General features: G+C 47.9%; 1 protein-coding gene across 7 annotated transcripts in view; it reads right to left on the reverse strand.

Annotated features, from left to right (window-relative positions):
- The window catches only part of Cep85l (centrosomal protein 85kDa-like), a gene marked incomplete in the record, with an annotated part of 129,581 nt that overhangs the window by 6,996 nt on the left and 101,528 nt on the right, over window positions 1–21,057 (reverse strand). For 2 of the 7 annotated variants that reach the window (XR_001234955.1, XR_001234950.1), the window contains 2 exon segments: window positions 878–4,903; window positions 17,085–17,162. 7 annotated transcript variants of the gene reach the window in all.

Below are 21,057 nucleotides of genomic sequence, written 5' to 3' on the forward strand. Positions count from 1 at the left end.
GAGTTTTCACCGTTAGTTGATTGGACAGAAAGTTACACTGAATTTCACCTTCTTTTCATATAACTAAGATAAATTAGAGGTTACGTGATAGGCCACAAATGATACACTGAATTCCACCTTCTTTGCATACAACGGAGACAGGGACAAGAGGTTACATCAGTTGAGGACAAACAGAAACTTAACAGAGAGTGAAAGCTTACTGAAGGCTGGGAAGAGGGATACTGGAAGGGCGTGGGGCTCCTGTCTTGGAGCAAGTGTTTTTTCTGCTTTATTTCCCTCCTCTTCTTTGTACCTAGTCAAGTCTTTGACTACATTGTATGTTCATGTTCAAGGGGGATATACATTTGTGGTGAGGTGGTCACTAAATGTTGGTAGGGTCCTTGTCTGACTAATATTTGGAATTTTATGGAATCAAGGCACTGAGAAACAAAGCGAGTGAACCAACGTAGAACACAAAGTCCCAGCATCTGAATTAGGATAAGAGAAAAGAGGGGTTCTGATAGAGCTCCCAACCATAGATCCCAGTTTCCTAGGAGCTCCATCAATAGAAGTTTGTCTGTCTTTCCTGGCCTCACTGGTTGATTCATTCTCACAAATGGTGAGCAGTCTCCCTAACACCACCTGATTTATTGGCATAATAACAGCACTCCTCTTCTACAACCAAGCAAGCACCTCCTTGTTGGGCAGTAAAGAGACCTAAGGCCCTGTGGTTTTGGAGGACTACGGCAGCCAGGGAGTCAGTTTGGTCTTGCAGTGTGTTGAGTGCTTCCTGTACTGCTGTAAAGTCATCCTCTACTTGGGTACCTAATTGTGAGTACTGTTGTTGACTCAGGCCTAGGGCAGTGCCAGTAAGGGCCAGACTCCCTGGTGTACTTACCCCTGCCAAGATTGGAAGTATCACTGGGTTATACTTCTGGTGGTACTGATGGGCATGTGTGTTGTCCTGTTGACCTGAATAAACAGAGAAGTCAGGCAAGAGGTAGGCAAGTGCACAGGGAGTCATTTTTGAGCCCAGAAACACCCGGTGGACCTTGTCAGAACAAAACAATAAAGGTTCCATGAGGTGCCATCAGGGAGTCTGAGGTGGCAGTCTGAATGTCTATACAGTCAGCTGAGACATTCAGTTTTGTAGAGGAGCTCAGAAAGCTTGAGGCATTTCCCCATACCACTGCTGGGTGGGACTGGAGCAAGGGACCAGAAGTGGAGGTAGACCTGAGACCAGAACCATTTAGTTAGGCTCAGGGCACAGTAGGAAAGAGCTGTGAGGGGAACGCAGAGCCAACAGCCATTTCCTAATTTGGGATCTAACATCTGGAGAATTTGGTAGGTGTTTTTAACTAAGTGTAGCAGTCAGGTGTTGGTGAGTCAGTAAGGTTTACTTTGGCCTCAGGGGCCAATGGGAACAGTGGTGGCTTTGGTGTAGGTATTCTGATATGGGGCAGAGGGATCCAAAATTTTGGATTTTTATGATCATCTCCAGGTCTTTTCTTCTACCATCTACCCAGACACTCATTTGGTGACTATTTGTCCATTCTTGGCTGGTGGGGTTCTGGACAGTGTACCTTATTGGGTAGCAAGCTCCTTGTTGGCACTTTGGGTTTGATGGGAGCTGGGTTAGGGGGTATTTGGATATCCTCTGTAGTCCATGGGGCAGTCCCAGTACTGGAAGAACTAACCTAGACTGTCCCTACAGTGGCTTAGACACCCTCAGCCTCCAGGTGCCTGGCAACATTTGGGACAGACATATTTGTTATTGGTTTGATATTCTCATTCCCAGTTTAAGCTTCTGCACCCTGTAAAATAGGAATTGCAACATGGGTCTTTGATTTGAATAGGGTGTGCATCAAAATATAAAGATATAGTAGGCTGGGAGGGATCCCATCTAGTCTGGTTGAGGATTACTATGGGGTTTGGTGTCATAAAGTTGGGTTTAGAACTCCCAGTGTTCTGAGTCTGCTTGGCAAGCACGGGGGCCAAGCAGACCAAGTAGGAGCAGATACAGATGAGCAATAGGGAACATTTTTGTACAGTAGGGGGTATGGCATACCAAAAGCCAACTGACAGTAACATACAAGCTAGGGTGATTAGTCCCAACACCCCACAGAACAAACAGCTTAGTTGTGTGCAATTCATTTCCACATTGAAGCTTGTGCTCTGTGTAAACCTGCCAACTTCCAGAATGGCAGAAGCAGGGCTTTGAGCACACTGTCTCATCAGGGTTGGCTTAAGAGGAGTTGACTCATCTCAGTAGGCCTCCCAGCAGTCGTCTGGATGAGCATTCTTGATCTGAGAATGATGGAGCCACAGCTGAATTTCTGGAACCTTAATAGCTGTGGGTATGGTTAGTATGACCTATAAGGTCCTTTCCAGTTTGGCTGTAAAATCTCCTTTTCCCAATCTTATATCCAAACCATATCATCAGGGTTACATGCATGGGCAGGTGTATCTACGGCCTTAGCTATATTTTTGTGTATCTGGGAAAAGGTCTTTCCTAATTCTGTAAGTTGTTCCTGTAGAGATATGTTACCTAGCTGATACAGGGCCTCACAGAGACCTCTAATTATGGGAGGTCTTCATGCAAAAGTTCAAAGGGTGTATATCCTGTGGGTCCTGGTGAACTTTGGACCTTAAGAAGAGCCATGGGAAGCAAATTTATCCATGATGCCTGAGTTTCTTGGTGATATTTGGTCAATATTGACTTTAAAGTCCTATTCTTTCTTTCAGCTCCTCCAGTACTTTGTAGCCTGTATGTTGTATGTAAGTTCCACCCAATTTTGAATTTTTTAGGCAGCTTCTGGTTATTTTTACCAAAAATGCAGATCCATTTTCACTGCCTATTGTTAGGGGCAGCCCATATCTAGGAATAACTTCTCTCAGCAGCACTCTGCAGACCTGTGGCTTTTTCAGTTTTTGTAGAAAATGCTTCCAGCCACCCAGAATAGAGACAAGCATCAGGAGATATTTATAGCCTCTACATGGTTTGACATCTGTAAAATCTATCTGTAGGTCTTCAAAGGGGGAAAGCCCAGCATGCTGGATACTGGATGGGGGTTTAGGCCCAGATGGGGGCTTCCTTGCACAGGTTTGACATCTCTGGCTAATGGAGGCACAGATGAAGCCTAATTTAGGAATGCAGTTAAAAGCTGGTTCATAGCAGTTTTTCCTCCATGTGTGATGTGGTGGTGTTTTACCCAAGCATAGGCCCGACTCTGAGGGATGATTATCCAGTCATCTGGTAAAGTCCAGGCAGTGTTTGGCCCCATGTAGTCCCCTTCCTGTTGTGCCCATTTATTTTCTTCCTTGGAATAGCAAAGGGGCTGACTACAGAGATTGAGGATGGTTTCAGGGAGTATCTCATGTTGGATTTCCAGGTTTTCTTTTAAATCGTTTGTTTCCCCAGTGGAGTCCTCAGTTGCTAATTCTGCAGCTTTATCTGCCTTGTGATTTTTGAGGGTAATACTGTCTTTTACTTTCTGATCCCCTTTTCAATGGATAATAGTGACCTTTTTAGGCTTCCAAATTGCAGTAAGAAGTTGACAGATTTTGTCCTTGGTTTTAATTTGTTTTCCTTCTGCTGTGAGAGGTCCATGCTCCTTGTACAGCATTCCATGGACATGAACAGTACAGAAAGGCTTACCTTGAGTCAGTATAAATGTTCACTTTCTTTCCTTTTGCCCAGCTGAGAGTTTATATCAGGGCTCATAATTTTGCCCACTGAGCAGACCAGTTCAGAGGAAGAGGTCCAGCTAGTACCACCTCTTCTGTAGTAACGGCAGTGTATCCAGCCTAACGTTTCCCATCCTTGACTGAGCTACTTTTATCCATAAACAGGGTGTACTCAGCATCAGACAAGGGTTCCACCTGCAGATCTGGTTGACTTACAAAAAGTTTATCAGTCAAGGCTAGACAGCTGTGGTTGGGGGGCCAAGCTCAGTGGGCAAGGTAGCTGGGTTCAGAGGTTTAGCCAACTGAAAAGTGAGTTGGGGATTTTCACAAAGCAGTCCTTGATATTAAATGACACAGCTACTTGAAAGTCAATGATGTCCTCTACTGTTAAGTAACTCTACAACAGCATGTGGCACTTGAACTGTCAGCTTTTGTCCTAAGGTCAGTTTGTCAACTTCCTTAATCAGGAGGATGGTTGCTACCAATGCTGTCAGGCAGGGAGACCTTAGCTACAGAATCTAAATATGCAACAAGGCTCTCCTAAGGACCAATCTTTTGGATAAGGACCCCTGATGCTACATGTCTCTGTTCATCCACAAACAGGTTAAAGTGTCTGGTTGCATCAGGGATGCCCAGAGCAGGAGCTGTCAACAGTATTTGTTTTATGGTCTGGAAGGATTCAGTTTGTTCTAAAGTTCAATTTAACAATTTTCTTTCTACTTTCTTCCCTGTTAGCACGTCATAGAGGGGCTTAGGCTTTTCAGTGAATCCTGGTATCCATATATGGCAGAACTCTACAGCCCCTAGGAATTCTCTAAGCTATCTTTTATTTTTGGGTCTTAGGATGGAGCAAATGACTTCCTTTCTCTCTGGGCCCAGATGTCTGAGTCCTTTTTCTAGGTGGAATCCTAGATAATGCACTTTTGGCCTGCATATCTGAGCTTTTTCCAGGAGACTTTACAGCCGGTGGTCAGCAGGTGGTGGAGAAGGGCTTATGTTCCCTTCCAGTAGTCTGATTTATCTGAGCAGCATATCAACATATATCTTCATATGGTAGCAGGGTGCAGTTAAAATCAGTGTGTGGAAATTGGGCTAGATCAGTGGCTAGTGCTTCCCCAAAAAGTATGAGAGAGTTCTTAAAACCTTGTGGAAGACAGGTCCAGGTAAGTTGGCCTTTTCGTTCTGTCTCTGGGTCCTCCCAGTCAAAGGTGAATATGAACTGGCTGACAGGTGTGACCTGTAGACAGAAGAAAGCATCTTTTAAATCCAGACAGGTGAACAAGGCAATATTAGGGGAAAGCAGACCCAGGAGAGTGTAAGGCTTGGGAACTGCCAAATGTAGAGTCGTGGTGGCAGAGTTGATGGCACAGAGGTCCTACACTGGCCAATAGTCTCCATTGGGCTATCTCACTGGGAGGAGAGTGTTCCAAGCGATTGATAGTCTATCAGGATTTCAAACTGTTTCAAACAAGAGATGCGGTGCTGGATTCGAGCCGAGCTTCTCATGACACTGGGTGCTGCTTAATAGCAAAGTGGGTTGCTTGGGACAGAGTTTGATCACCAAACAGGCATAATTGACAGCAAGCCCTAGGGGGAGTCCTCTGCCCATATTTCTGCCCATACTTCTGGAGCGAGTGTCTCAAAACTTCAGGGTTATGATTATTGGGCATTTCGGGCTGATATGGGTGCCATTCTTCCTCTCAGGGTACAGTCAGAGTCAATATCAGGTCCAAGACAGTGAACCCAAGTGTGAGGGAAAGGCAGTCACACCCCAGAAGAGGGACAGGGCACTCAGGCAGGTACAGGAATTGATGTTTGATGAAGTGTCCACCAATCCTGCAGGATCTGCTTTGGCAGAATTTCTTTTCAGTGGGGACTCCAATGGTGCCAGTGACCTAGACTCAGCCAGAGGTCAGGGGAGCAATAGGCTGAGTCACAACTGAATGTTCCCCCCACTGTCCACCATCAAAGTCAAGCATTCTACCCCAATTCTGGCAATGACTGTGGGCTCCTGGGGCCCAGTCTGACAGAGCCTGGTCTGGCCTACTCATTGTCATCAAAGAGAGGGGGAGAGGTTCGGGCTGGGGTGGACCTCGATAGTCAAGTTGCTTTGTGTCCCTCAGATGGAGGGGGCATTTACCTTTCCAGTGTCCAAACTGTTTGTAGCGAGTGCATTGGCCAGCTGCCAGGGCATAGGGCTTGCCACCAGTCTCAGGATGTGTAGCTTGAGGGGCACCTTTAATGGGCTGCCACAATACGGTTGAAGGAGTCCCTCAAGCACAGGTTTTTCCAGTACTAGGCGGGCAGCATTTTGGCAGGTCTGGCAGTTGTTTCACATTGTTGTTCTTTCTTTTCCTACCATACCTGATTAACAAATGCCTTTTGGGCTGTTTGGAGTAACAGAGTGGCATTCATTGCAGCAAACCCACCAGCCTTTTGAATCTTCTTCCTTAAGTCAGAGGCTGATTGCAAAATGAAGACTGCACTAATGATTTGCTGGTTTTCAGGTTTTTGGAGGGGACACATTCAAGCTGCAGCAGCCGCTAACCACCCTCCTGTCTGTGTGTCTGCCTGTGTGGGCATTTCTTGTAAATCAAGTCACACTGTTCGCAGCCTCTAGAGTCTGGCTTCTCCTTGCAGGGTAGTGTCGTCAGCTTCCCCACACAGCCCGTGTCAATGTGCCACCTCTGAGTGACCTACTGCAGGGCTCTGCACTCATCACAGTGCACAGTGGCACATACTGATCAAGAATGGGGGTCTTAGAAAGTTAAAGTTTCAGAAAATTTTTCAGAAGCCACACAGAATGTGCCAGAGTGATAATTTTTTAAAAGCTCCTTTAAATTCAAAATTCATACTCTCAATCATTCATACTCCTAATATATATATAATTTTAGAATGTATATAATAAGACAGAAAAGAAATAGATCATCTTACCCTTCACTTTTCTTTTTTCTTTCATTTTTTGGATGTTGGGGATTGAATCCAGGGCCTTTATACTGAGTTACATCTTAGGCCCTTTCTATTTTTTATTTTTTATTTTGAGACAGAGTCTCACTAAGTCATTAAGTTGCCCTGGTTGGGCTTGAACTTGTGGTTCTCCTGCCTCAGCCTCCCAGAGCACTGGGGTTACAGGTGTGCACTACCACACCTGGACTATTGGGCGTTTCATGTCTTTCTTAACAGCTTGAAGGTCTTCTTAATCCCAATATTTGACACTGTTTGTTGATGGTTTATATTGTAAATTCTTTCAGTCTTTTTCAAATGTCTTTTCGTTCTCTTAAATTTGTCCTTTGATGAATAAAACCTCTCAACTTCAGTGTGGTCAAATGTATCAGTGTCTTACAGAGTATTTTTGTCTGCTTTAGAAAATCTACATCAAAGTCAAAAATATATTTTCACTTATATATTCTAATCTGAGCATAAATTCTTTTTGTACTTGAAAGTTTAATCTCTCTGAAGTTGATTTTATATGCAAAATGTGGAAAGGTTCTCATCTCATCTTTTTCTAAAACTTCTTCCACCCATGCATTTTAAAAGAAGAAATGTGCATGGCCACAAAGCCCTGAAATGCAACTCCTCTCCTGGAGCGATGGGGAGAAGGCAAAGCAAACACATGAGGTGGTGGTATCTTATACCAGCCAAGGAGCTCAGACTCTGGAAGTCGGGGTATTTGGGAGGATGTGGGTCCACAGGCCCTGCTTCCATGCAGATGGGAACAGAAGGTGTTCAAACTCTGTGGAAACAGTTCTGGGTTTATCTCAGGGCATTTGGCTGCCACAACACTACAGCAAACACTTGGTAGCTAATAAGCCACACCTTTGTTTCTCACCTCCCTGGAGTCCAAGGTCAAGGTGCCAGCACCTCACTACAGCATGTAACATCTAGGTTCAGTCCTTATAGATTCTTGCGTGTGGTCCCATTGCTGCCTCCTTCCCAAGGCAGAGTCTGCTCCTGAACACACTGCCTCCTGCCACACAGAGGTCATTTCCTGATTCCTCAGGAGGACACAACCTTAGGCCAGGCTCCTAAAGCCAGCTGAGCAACAAGGAGAAGAAAGAAGGAAATGAGCTCATTCTGTTATAGACAGGAAGTTAGGCAGAAGAGAGCAGGAAGCCAAGGAGGGAGCCTACGCTCGAGTTAGGATGATCAGGCCACCAGATAGACAGGAGCTGAGGTCAGAGTTGACAGGAACCAGGGCGACGGTTAAGTCCAAGGATAGACCAAGGGAGGTGATAGCAAGGCGGATGGATGGCCACTATGACAACCCCTGTCCCTACCTACCTGGGAAGTGTTTTTTCCTCTCACTTTGTTCTTTTAATGAACCACTTAGATAGGACAGTGGTCAAGAGTCAACGGCATACATTTGCCTGCTACATATTCTGACTCTTCCTAGGCCTGTTTCCAGTGTAAGATAAATTAGACTCGAGGTAGACCTTAGTTTGACTCAGAGTGGTCTGAGTCCTGGTCAGTTTTTGGTATAAAAGTTCCTAGACAAAGAGTCCCCATGGCAACCCCCTTTCAGGTCCTCTCCGGACTATTGAGAACAACCTCTCTCTTCTCATAAACACTCCTCCTGTCGCCCTCCCTTGTCCTTGACTTCATTCTTCAACTTTGTGAGACATGGATCCAGATTGCAGTCACGATTCGACCACGGGTCTTCGGGACATGCGAGAACGAAGGCCGGGACCCCAGAGCAGAGCCCCAGAGCCACCATGTGTTGCCTCCCTGTCCTCCCCAGCTCCCCTCTCTGCCCAGAACCCCCAGCCCTCACAGTCACACAGCATGGCCCCTCTGCCAAATGCCAGCCCAGCGCCCTTCGTCCCCATGGCCTACTTCTGCCCTGGACACCCAGAGACCACAGAGCCCTCTGAGCCCGTCTGCGTCACAGCCACCTAAGCTGACAGAGGCGACACTGACCCTCAGTGACATCTGTAGACTTCAGGGATCTGGTTCAACTTTCATCACCCAGAGAGAGAAATAAAAAATAACCTCAAGCTAGAAACAGCCTCTGCATTCGGGTGCAGGGGCCAAACAAGGCTGAGCTGCTGGTCTTAGGAACAGTCATCCTCTCCTTTTCATAATACCCCCACTCCCCACAGACTTCTTAAGCCCCGAATTAAGACCTAGCCTATCATTGTAGTTTAAAAACACATACTAAGGGAGTTTCAGAGTGAGAATTTATTACACATCCTCTTGAAGCAGAGGAATGCACTTGAATTTATCAGGCCAACTGCTCCCTGGCAAGAAGGGGGCACGTGTTTTGCGGGGTTGCCATTGTTACGCATTCCTAAGAGGACATGTGGCTTTAGAAAGGATTTTCTCATTCCTGAGCCACCTCTGTGTTTCCTCCTTCTGGGATGAAGTCACCAAGCTATCTTTATAACTTCGTTATCATTTCCCCAGCAACACACCAGGCAGCTACAAACAGAGCACTAGGCAGAGCCAAACCCACAACTTGGAGGGAAACTGGACCAAATGCTGGTCTATATAAAAGCCACCCCAGGGAGGGTTAATTAATGGGCAAGACTCCTGTTGCCGTAGCCTTATTCTACTGCTCAGAGAAGAAATGTTCCAGATAATAGCCTGACTCCTAAAGTGAAGTGGTGATTTATAAATATTCTCTCCAAAGAAATTACTGGTTATAGATGGAGAAAAACCACACTCTTTCTAGTTTACCTGTGAAAAACATGTGGCGAAACTTTGAAATTACACTGATGGAACCAGAAGGCCGGAGACGAGAACTCCTGTCTAGACCCGCGGGAAGGCTCTCCTCGCACTCGCCTTGCACACTCTAAGCCTCAGGATACATTCATTTAAAACAGCTCCCATCAACGCAAGCTCGTCTGCCCTGCATGCCTTCAGCTTTTATCCAAGTACCTTCAGCCGTCCTTGTGGGCTCCAAGCATCTGCAGAGCCTTTTATCTCCAAGGTAATCAAAGCACAACATGAAATAGTCCTGACCTCTCTCTGGCCTCTGTTCTGGAAAAGAACACGAGTCCTGCCTGGCGAGCTCTGAACACGTGTGTGTTCTTTCCTTGAATTCTGACGACCGTTTCCACAGCAAGTTGCTTTAATTCTGATTTTGTCACCACACCTAGATGGAATTTTTTGGTTTTAACTGACAGTATAAATTTTTTTGTTCTTCTACAGCTATATTTTATTCATCTAGTGAGATGTAGCTTGTATTTGATCTACTTTCTGGGAATATGTTTTGTATGGATTTTTTAAAAGTTTAATGGAAAGAAAATAATTAAACGATGAACAAATTTCTCTCCTGTTTCAGCACAGCTAAACCCACTGGGAACCAGAAAGAGTTGTTAGAGTTAAGAAAACAACTCTCAGCTTTGTATTTAAAAATAGAAGAGAGGGAAAGGCACTTTGTCCTATCAAAATAGAACCTGAATAAGCAAAGTTAACCACGTGCAGATCGGTAAGTATGCAAACTGCCCAAGGCAAGAAGCAGCTGAGGGCACGTGAAAGTGCACTCAGAGGAGCAGAGTGGGAGAGATGGCTACAGACCCACGACTTAGAAATATTCAGTAGAGACCTGTCATTACACATGCTACAGGAAAAAGTGCAGTGCACACTCCAGCACCGCCCCTTCCTGTAGATTTCGCTGTCTCCCTGTTACCTGTTCTCTGCGTGGGAGAGAACTCAGCCGCAGCCCTGTGTCAGCACCAACAACAGCTCCACCTGGGACCGAGGCACAGAGGACAGCAGGCATTTAGAAAGGAAAGGGTGCATTCCAGGATCAAGAAAGGTTTTTCTAGAACCTAGAACTGGGCAAAAAGAAATATGTTCTTCTGGAGAGAGAGGTCTGAGAGAGGACCTGAGAGAGGGTCTTTCTGAGGGTTTAGACAGAGCGGTGGCCTGCTTCGGTAGTGACCTCAGAGGAAAAGGTTCCCAGTATATCTTGGAAGGATTTATTTCAGGGCAACAGAACCTCCAAACATAGGCATAACCAGAAAGAAAAATTCTTGATAAAATTTTTTTAAAAGTCACTTGTCAACTAGGATTGGAGAGATGGATGGCTGATGTGAACACAGGCGGGAACTAACCAGAATAGGGTTAGGGCTGTTCGGTCTGCTGTCTGCAACTTTGGTATTCCTATGCTATAACAAATTCTGGGCCACTCTGCTTCCTCTGAACCATAGTGAAGGATAAAAACAAAAGTTTAAGGGAGAAGGGTTTGACCACACACATCTAGAATCATCTCTATCCTTGTTGCTTTAATTGGGTTCTGAATTAACTACCTATGTCCTGAGTATGACTATAAAATTCCTGTGGCCAGGAAAATAATATTTTATCAAAAAATATGGAAAAAGAAGCACAAGTCCTTTGCTGGTTGGTACAGGGTGTATACCAACGATTTAGGTGAAAGTCCCAGTCAAGTTATTCACACCAAAAAGATGTTCTGAAACCATGTGCTGGAAAACTCTACCTCTGGGAAGTTATTTTTCTGACTCAAAAAGAAAATCCATGTAAGAAGTAGTTCAAGCCTTAAAATGTGAGAGAAAAATGAAAAGAAAATGACAACTTGCTTAGATGAAAAATGTCCATTTCAGAGCCAGGCTAGAAAGACAGGATAGGAAAAAGGAGGTAAACCCTTAGTTAAAGAGTTCCAGTGACAAAGCCAGGAAAATACTTACACTAAGGAAGTTACCTTCTGCCCATCTGCAGAAGCCTGGCCATGTGCCTCTTCCGCATGCCTCCTTGTCCCTGTCAGTCCTGCTGCCCCTGCTCCCTGACAGCAGAGAACAATCATGAACCATTCATGAGAGTCAATGCAGAACCAGTCGCCTGGCCATTTTTCCTTCCAGCCAGAATGAAGAGCCGGGGTGCACTGCTCAACATCCCGGACGTTTCCCTACTGTTCTTCTCCAGATCGGCCGCAGTGAGGCCAGGAGACCTAGGAGATCGCTTTGCCATGGGAGGAGTGTCAAGCATGGCATCTGCAAACCAGACTGGGACTTTCCGGCCTCGGTTTTGGTTTTAGGGCTGAGAAACCATGGTGAAGGTCGCGAAAGAGCTGTGACCTTGGCCTGTGGATGAGCAGTTCAGGAAATCAACTGTCCCTTCAGGACCTGCTTGGGTCTCGCATATAACATCACCAATGTCCACTCAAACTTCAGGGCTTGATCTGCCTGAAGGTATCGGGCTCCTGATGGGCAGCTGGGGTCTCATGGTGATTTGGTGGCCATGGTCAGGTGTCCAATCCCTGTCGGTGCCCAGAGACAGGGCACGCACTGCTTAGCACCAGAAAAACAGCTGTCTGCAGAGGACACCAGACTTTGCTCCAGGTCTTAAAGCTGTGCTCCCCCATTCACCAACAGGGCCTCCCCGGGCTAGTGTCCCTACACACTGGAGACTAACACTGCAACACCGTTGGACTGGCTGACTGCCCCTGCCCTTGGGAGGTTTGTGGGATTCCTTTCCCACCCTTGTCACACATGGGCCTTTCCAAGATGTTTGCTGCAGTCGCTGTAGCTGCTCACCAAGCACAATCGGCACAACAGAGCCACAGGGCGTCTGGGGAAGGATCGGAGACTGAGGTCCCTGTGCACCAGATCTGACCTGGGGCCAAGAGCCAGGAGGTGAGGCTAGAAGTACACATAGGTGCCTGGCATCACAACGGTCCAGCTTATGGTGTTCAGACCTTATGATGAGGCACAACCTATCTGCGCTAGGTAGAAACCGTGCTTAGGCCTTCTTCCACTGGTGTGTGCAGTATGATCCGCTTCCCAAGGTGCTGGGCCGCAGCAGGGAGCCAGCAGCCACAACACTGCAGGACCCCAGATCCTGAGCCTGGCCATACAGGGCACCGGCACACTGGATGGATTCTCAGCGTGGGATGTTCCTGGCCGTTCAGAACGTGACTCCCTGGAACAGGATGACGCCTGTGCACCGTCAGGCCTGCTGGCTGGAAGCAAACTGCTCTGATAGCTCTGCCAACAGGTGTAAGGAGGAAGCACCCACCGGTTCCATAACTGCGTTCCAGACGCTCAGGGAAGCGACATCTGGAACAGCAGCTATAACTTGAGGGGCCATCTGACTAAGTTTACAATAATCAGCCATCATTCTCTGTGATCTGATTGTCTTCTTCACATACCAAATAGGAAACAGAAAAGGGAAGGAATCACCACTTCAATTCTCCTCCACTGGATGGAGGCGCTGACCTTTGCCCCTCTGCTGAAAATGCAGCATTGTCGGCAGCACACGCGTCTTGGTGGTTTCCACTGTCTCTCCTACCACGACAGGACACAGGCTTCACAGGACACAGTGTGGGGTTTCTACTGGTTAATGAGCATGTGCATGCCAATAACATAATCCAGGACGGGGTGCTTGAGCCTCTCTAAAAATCTGAGCCAAGACAGGAGATCCAAACTCTGTCTGGTGAACCCATCTCAACAAATTCCTCCCAAACCAGAAGCCTCTCAAACCTGCTCCAGAGCCCCTAGGATCCATCCCCTTGTATGTTTTCCAAGTTCCCGGTGGTATGAAGTGGCAAGATCGTGCTTTCTAAATGTACTGAACTGCACCTCCTTGTTGGGAATACTTTACATCGTGCTATCTGGGGTCTGATAGGTGCCGAGCCTTGACATAGATGAAGAAGCCACGTGATGCGGTGCAGCTAAGTAGACCAGCCCCCGCTCAAGTCACACAGCTTCTTTTGGCAAGCAGGGACTAATTCCATTGGGCAGAAATTGCTAACTTCTATTTCCAAAGAAATCTAGGGGTTTAAATTCCTCTCCAGAGGAATCTTCCCACACATCCCCATCCAATTCCAGGCCCCGGCTCCTCCCAGGTAACAACCTTGCTGGCACACAAACACTGGGTGAGACTGGTATCCAACCTGCCTTGTAATTCGGTCATTTTCAAGCTAAAGTTGGGGTGTGGTTTCTGACTCATGGTCCTTGATGGCAGGAAGTAGGATTTCTTTTAGGGGGACCAGGTTCTGAGACTCATCCCTCCTGCTCTCTAAGCATCTGGCAAATGCCTTGAGCCACATAAGAAATGGGGTCTTTTGCTTCAAATCTGTGAAGGCTCCCACAAACCCCAGGCAGGGCTACCCGATCAAAGCTGGGCTGGGACCACCACATGCATGGGGCCACGTGAGAACCCTGGTGTTGCATGGAGTCCACTGCCCAGAACCCACACCACAGAGCAGACGCTGAATCCCGCACCCCAGGCACTGCCCCGACCTTGCTCCCACCCAGGGGAGCTTGCTGCTTGGGACAGAAAACAAAGGAGCAAGCTTGGTTCTTGTCCCCAGAAGTGCAAGGGAGGAAGTGAAGGGAAATGCATGTGTGGAGCCTGAATATCGCTTCTGGGGCCCAGTCCCTCTGGAGCAGCAGGCCTGGCCCGACTCAGTCCCTGTGGAGTTCCAGTCAGATTGAGGCCTTCATCCCTTTCAGGAAGAGAAGGAGGACATGGAATGAGGCAGGATTTCCTGTCCTAGCGCTTACCCTGTGGTGTTAAAAACCAGCAAAACTGAACTTCTGAGTTTCAGTTTTATACTTCCCAAAGAGGGGAAAAAGCAGAACACATATTTTCTGGCTCCACACCCCACGTCCTCATTCAGGCCAGGAATTGGAAAGAACAGGACCCCGCCTCAGGCTGACGCAGAAAGGGGGTGGTGCTCAGCTGATAGTAAAGCAGCCAGGCAATGACAGCGCTGAGAGGAGGGAAACCAGCCGACTGCTGCCCAGAGTGACTCTGCCCCTGCAGAACCCCACCGTGCAACCCCAGTGCATCGCTCCCCGAGTGAGTGGAGCCACCTGAGTCCCTGAAAGGTGGGAGCCCATCTGCGTGCCCGGTGCCTGACTTCCTGACGGGAGCCAGAGTTTAAAACCGGCACCAAGGCTGGGGATATAACTCAGCGGGACAGCAGCACAGCTCCTGCTTGGCAAGTGCAAGGTCCCGAGTTCAACTCCCAGTACCAAAAAAAAAACGAAACCTGGCATCAAAGCCCAGCCATGCTGAGGCCAAGAAGCAGAAAGCAGTACTACCCACTGCAGCTAAAGGCAGCCTCAGCTTGAATCTCACGGGTGCCATGCTGGCCTGAGGGCACCTTTGGGGAGCCTGGCTGGGTCAGCCCCCCGCTCGGGCCTTTCTCGGCCTCAGCGAGGGTCCTAGGGGGTGGCTGTGGTGCAACGGAGCCGTCGCCAGTTGCCGTTACACAGCGGCCCACAGTGCCCTCACTCCAGGCCTCGCTGGGGCCGTGGTCACAGAGAGGACCAGGTTCTGAGACTCATCCCTCCTGCTCGCTAAGCATCTGCCAAGATGCCATGAGCCACATAAGAAATGGGTGATGAGGTCCCGCCAGGACAGAGCCTTCTTGAGCCAGTGAGGAGGTCCTCACCAAGGGGGCTGGGTGGGAGGGTTAGCGGGGTGCCATTTCTAGAACATTTTAGTGATCAGATTTGGAAGTTCATTCCAGAAGCCAAAACCAGTGGCGCCAATCTCCGCAGTAGGATGCTTTCAAATGATGAACTGAATGGAAAGAACTATCTCGACTTTGAGGTATTTCAAATCCTTCAGTAATGGAAATCGCTGCTGCTTTGGCAATTTCCCATGCTTAAAGGAAAACTTACAATCCCATTAGTGAGTGAATGGTCAGAGCTAAGGCATTGTACCAAGCATCCATTCCGAAGCCCTGCAGAGAAAATTGAATTCTGAGAAGAACTGGGAGCGCGGGCTCGGTTCCCTGAGAACAGGTACCAAGCTCAGACACGCATAGGCATGCAGGGCACTGCCAAGCTTGGCATCGCAGAGGAAGATGGGGGTAGGGAAAGAGGGCTGAGGTTCGGGTAAGAAGCCAGAAAGAAATATCTGCAACCAAAATGCAGAGAAGAAATAAAACACGCCTTCTGGAAGGAAGCTGGGGCCCCAGTGCACAGGTATTCCAAGGAAGCCCGGCCTTCCTTCCTGCCTTCCGTCAGGGTAAAGCCACATGGCCTGCCACACAGTGTGTAGTTATTAACGCTCTGTCCTGATCTACCAACCCATCTTCCTGCAGCAGAGATGACTGGAGAAGTGTCTTCTCAGAAACTAAATAGCTGGGCACAGAGACAAGTGGTGACCTCAGGGTCCCAGTGCAGGGCCTCTGAGGAGCTCCCTCCCCACAGGAAGACAGCAGTACGGCAGACAGCGAGGATTTGTCCTAACCTGAGCTCCCAGAGAGCAGAGCCACAGATCACATTGCGCTGGTGGTGAGTGGAGCCCTAGGTGGGGCAGGAACAGGGCATGTGGCACTGGGAGAAGCCAAGGATGTGGGTCTGCATGGGCCTGAGTGGCACTGCACGACCATGCCCAGTGGGGGGCTCAAACTCGCAGCCTCTACCTGACCATTAGCCAGATGGGATGAGTGAGCATTTGAGGTCAGATATGGATTATCAGCCGCCAGATTAGTAAGGCAGAAGCACCTATCCCTCGTCAAACAGCTTGCCCAGTGACATTAGCTGTGATCATCACGTCCTTTGTCCCCTGGGGGAAGAAATGGATAGGGCAGAAGGGCCAAGTCTGCCGCTCCCTGAATGTTGCGAAGGAGGACCGTCTGGACGTGGGACTTACAAGGACAAGGCCATGACCAGACTTCTGCCATGGGCGTTTCACAGCACTCTTTCACTCAATTCTCTTTTGGCTAAAACAAGATAGTCTGTTTCCCCCAGAAAGCTGAGTTCCCACTGCCATGAAAAGCAGGTGTCTGGGGCCCCCTACTCCCGAGACTGAGGGTGCCCCTTCTCCACGGGACATGGGGAGTAGTGGGCCAGACTGCACTTCTGGACAAGGAAGCCCAGCTTTTCCAGGTTCCCTCAGATCTCAGGCAGCTCTGATGGAGAAATCAGCTCGGCCCAAGACTACTGGTGGAGGCTATACCCACGGCAGTGCAGGGACCCATGGGCCTGAAAAGTGCCTGTCAAGGGCAAACCCTCCAACTCCAGCTGACACCACAGGCAGATCCCCCTCTCTCTGAATCCCAGGAGCCCCCAACTTCCAGGCCCATCCAAAAGGGAGGAGACTCACACAGAGCCTGCCCTCCTGGCCCACATGCAGCCATGATCTGGGAAAACAGAACTGTAGGCGCTAGAAACTCCCCTCTGCCTCATAGGAGTTCTCAACTGAACCACCTTTCTGGGGGAGTAGCCTACCCACATCACAGCTGAATGTCTGCTGGCAGCAGGGAGCTGGGGGTGGCCCTGGGGCTGCCTCGGGTGAATTCTCTGTGCTGTTCCTGCTCTTTCTTTCTGGTCATAGGAGCTAAGCAGCTTTCTCTGAGCTGCCCTTCCTCCATGCCACTTCCACCCTGGGGCTGGTGACCCTGGACTGACCCTCTGAAGCCAGCAGCCCAAGTAAAGCTGTCCTTTAAGTTGTGGGCGTTAGATGTTTTGCACCAGCAATGGGAAATCTACCCATACCTTGTCTTTAGTGAGAAGAAGGCTGCTGTCCTCTGGGTACAGGGAGGATGTCTTCCCCTTGGCATTATCACCTGCTTCCTAGAAAGAGAGAACGCACAAGGGTCTTCTTGATTTGCTATTTTCCTAAGTGCCTTCAACTCAAAATCGTCCTTATGCTGTGGGACATATTCCAGATTTGCAGGCTCATCACCTCTCATAACCCCAGATGGTGACCTGAGCCACATGGATGTAGCTCCACTGTTCCTGCATGAGCTGCAGGGAGGTCAGGAGGCGAAGTTCCCGGCCTCGTGCGCACAGACTGCAAGCGGGGGCCTGATGAGGCCCTGAACGAGCTCTAGCACCGAGCTCTATGTGCCTTTCCTGCTGCCTCTTTCCAGATGGGCACTCCAATGACCGCAGCCTGCACCTGGGGAAAACTGCAGCGGCTGACAACACAGGTTCCCATCTCGCAACAAATATCTTGTTGACAGAAAAAGCAACAGAAGCAACTCCTCGCAAAGTAACTGCTGACTTCCTGTGACTTTAAACGTGACTCCATCTCTTTTATGAGACCTTCCTGAGCAGCGAGATATATATGAAGGAAGAATCCAGGGGAAATAACAGATTCTGCCCCAGGGATTAAGGACAGAGCACATGCGTTGCCTAAATGTCAGATAATACAAGCTGGGAAAACCAGTGTGACCACAGGCTGCAATGCTGTCCAGGCAATAACAAGGACAGAAAATAAAGGGGTGTCCTGCCAAAAACAGAAAATAACATCAGCCTAGAGAAGTAAAGCACGTTTAACAGAGCATGTCTATGGCTGCACCTTACAAATCTATGCTTACCTATTTCCATTCTTTTTGATTTATTTACAGAACCCTAGTGAGAACCTCACATTCTCAGCCCTGGGTTCTAGAAGAACTTATAAAATCCGCTAGGCCTCTACATCTCAACAACACCTGAACTGATACAAACACCACTTCATCTAATGAAAAAATAGAAGGATAGAAAAATGTGTAGGGAAATTAGGAATAAGCAAAAATGCTTTCTGAGTATTTTCACTAGGAAACTATGCACCGCACTGAGCTCCCCGGTCCATGTTTTCTGACCTGAGCCTTGCATCGCCTTCAGCTGTTTCCCAGCTTAGAATGCGCAGTGCCCGGTGGCAGGCAGTGAGGTTACAGCTCTCTTCCATGCCTCACCACTGCACGGTGCCTACCAGGGGCTCCACTAACTCCCTCCCTGCAGCCAGAGTCCACTTTGCAACCGCTGGCTCACCTCACCATTCTCGGTTTAGAGATATATCTGCTCTGCATTTGGAATCAGCTCTCACAGCATTTCCAGAGCTCTCACTTACTTCGTGAGTCAAATAAAATCTCTGACGTGTTCATTCTACATTCAGGAGTCATAATGTTACTTTTTTGGGAAAATTATCCTTTCACAGATTGATGAAACAAAATGTTTCACCATTTTCAAGTTGAAAAGAAGCCTCCAATTTTTACCTAAGATTGCATCTACCATTAGGTTACATTTAAGTGCACTGACACCTTTCTGTTCTATGCTCCTGGTCTATATTCTGTGCAAGATTAAGATTAACCCTGCATGAACAGCCGAGCGCTGCCAGGTCACCCAGCCCTGCTTCCCACAGCACCCACATTTTGACGCTGTATGGCTGGAAAGGGTTCCAGGCCCGCAAGTCGATAGCAAAGAGGAGCTGGGACAGAGGCACAGACGATATCTGTTCGTGTGACACGCTTTGCAAATTACCACACTGGTGCCGAGACGGACAATAACGCAGCTGTAAAAATGGTTAACTGCTTGATGAGGCCCAAAAAGCTGTACAACCACACGTCACAGGTCCAGGAAGGTGCAGGATCAAGACCATGCAGTCCTTCTGCACAGAGGGTGGGGTCACCCGGAGCAAAGCTGGCCGAGGGGTCCTCACCCGGATGCGGCAACAGGGCGTCAAATCAGAGAACGCGTCTTCGCTGTGCCTCGGCTCTACACCCTCCCCTGGAACCCAGCCTCGGCCATCAGAGCGAGGTTTGAAATAACTTTCTCATCACAACCTGAACAGCTTCCAAAATGTTCCCTTCCTAAGCCAAGCTTCATTTTAAAAGAAAATGGCACCCAAGAAAGACAGTAATTCAATCCTTGACAAAGAGCAAAGGCTAGTTAGTGGAGAGCGACAGCCTTTCCTGTAGTGGTACTAGAGCAACTGGACACAATGAAAGGGGGTCAGACACAAATTCTAGCCCAGAAACTAATTCTCCATGGGGCATGGATCTAAGTGTAAAGCTCAAAACTGTAAACCCTCTAGAGGTTAGCAGAGAAGAAATCTTTGCAACTTGGGCTTGATGGCTTCTTAGATATAGCACCAAATGCGATCCACAAAAGAAAATTTTGATCAGTTGGACTTCATAAAAATTAGGGACTTCTATTTTGAGAAACACACTAAACAGTGAAAAAATAAATTGTAGACTGGGTGAAAATACTGGTAAAACACACACCAGCTAAAGGACTTGCACTCCACACCTCAACAGTAAGAAAGCAAATAAGCTGAGTTAAAAGCGGGGAAAAGATCTAAGACCCCCTCAGCCACGAAGCCCTCCTGAGGACGCCAGGGGCTTTTGCTCCATTCCTCCTGCACACACCCCAGGCTCACAGGTGAGCCAGTCCCTGGGGCCTTACACGAGTGCTCGCTTTCCCACGTGCTTGCACACGGGAGCAGCTGCCCCTCCATCCTGAACTCAGCCCAGGCAACTCTGCTTCCTGTCCACACGCTCAGCAGCCTGTTTCCTGGGCACACCCACTCCCACGTGCTGAGTCTCCACGGCAACATCCAAATACCACCCAGAGATCACTTATGGGCAGGCAGAAGATGGCTGTCCCAACTTGAGCACCAGAGGAAACTGGACATTTCAGTCCCTCCCAGGGAGCTTTAAACACATATCTTCTCAGCTGGGCGCTGTGGCGTGTGCCTATAAACCCTGCACTGAAGGAGGCTGAGGCGGGAGGATTGCAAGTTCAAGTCCTACCTGGGCAATTTAGCACGGATCTTGTCTCAAAATAAAAAACAGAAAAGTTCTGGGGATGCAGCTCAGTGCAAAGACCCTGGGTTCAATCTCCTGTGCCTCAAAAATAAATTTTAAAAATCTTCTCAAACAGGCTTTCCATACACCTTCCTCTGGACTCCCAAATTCAGTAACGTGTGTTCGTAAGGACTGTCACATAAAATTACCCATAGCTGTGCAACTAGGAGACTTAACGAAGAGTTCAAATGCCTAAAGTACTAGTGTTTTAAGCTGGGAAGTCAATTATTCACTTTTCTACCAAGTTGAATGACAAGAAAAATTACTGGATTCAAATTATTCAACTCTTCATCAGTAAAACCTTCTGTGAGAAATCTGCCCATACCACATTGCTGTCAGTCCTTTCAGCATTATCCAGCTTGCGTTCCCAATGCTAGAAATAACATGAGTGATTTTAGCAATTGCTTTACTAATGATTCAAATGCTTGTGAAAAAAACAAGACTGACAACCATAAGGCAAAATAGATCATCTTTGTTTCTTTAACAGTAAAATTGAAAAATGGAATTACTCAAAACAAATATTTTAGAACCCATTGAAAAATGTTTCTTCAGTGCACATTGAATATGAAGAAGGGAAGATAGTGTCAGACACAGCCTCGTCTGAGCGGAACTGTGAGAAGGAGAAACAGGAGGACTTCATTGTGAAGGACAAACAGCACTAAGCCGTCCGGAAATAATCTAGTACTTTTTGAGTAGAACCGAGAGCTCAATTTGACCAATGCATGCGGTGTGACCAAAAACTACAGTTCATGTTTAAATTAAAAATAAAAAATCTTTACAGTGAAAGACACATTGCCATGAATCTCCTTTGTTTTGAACATACAGAAAAACAAAGGAAGGAAGGAAGGAAGGAAGGAAGGAAGGTAGGAAGAAAGAAAGAAAGAAAGAAAGAAAGAAAG

This window comes from Chinchilla lanigera, unplaced genomic scaffold (assembly GCF_000276665.1).
Source record: "Chinchilla lanigera isolate Chin_1 unplaced genomic scaffold, ChiLan1.0 scaffold00035, whole genome shotgun sequence".
In the NCBI taxonomy this organism is placed as follows: Eukaryota; Metazoa; Chordata; class Mammalia; order Rodentia; family Chinchillidae; genus Chinchilla; species Chinchilla lanigera.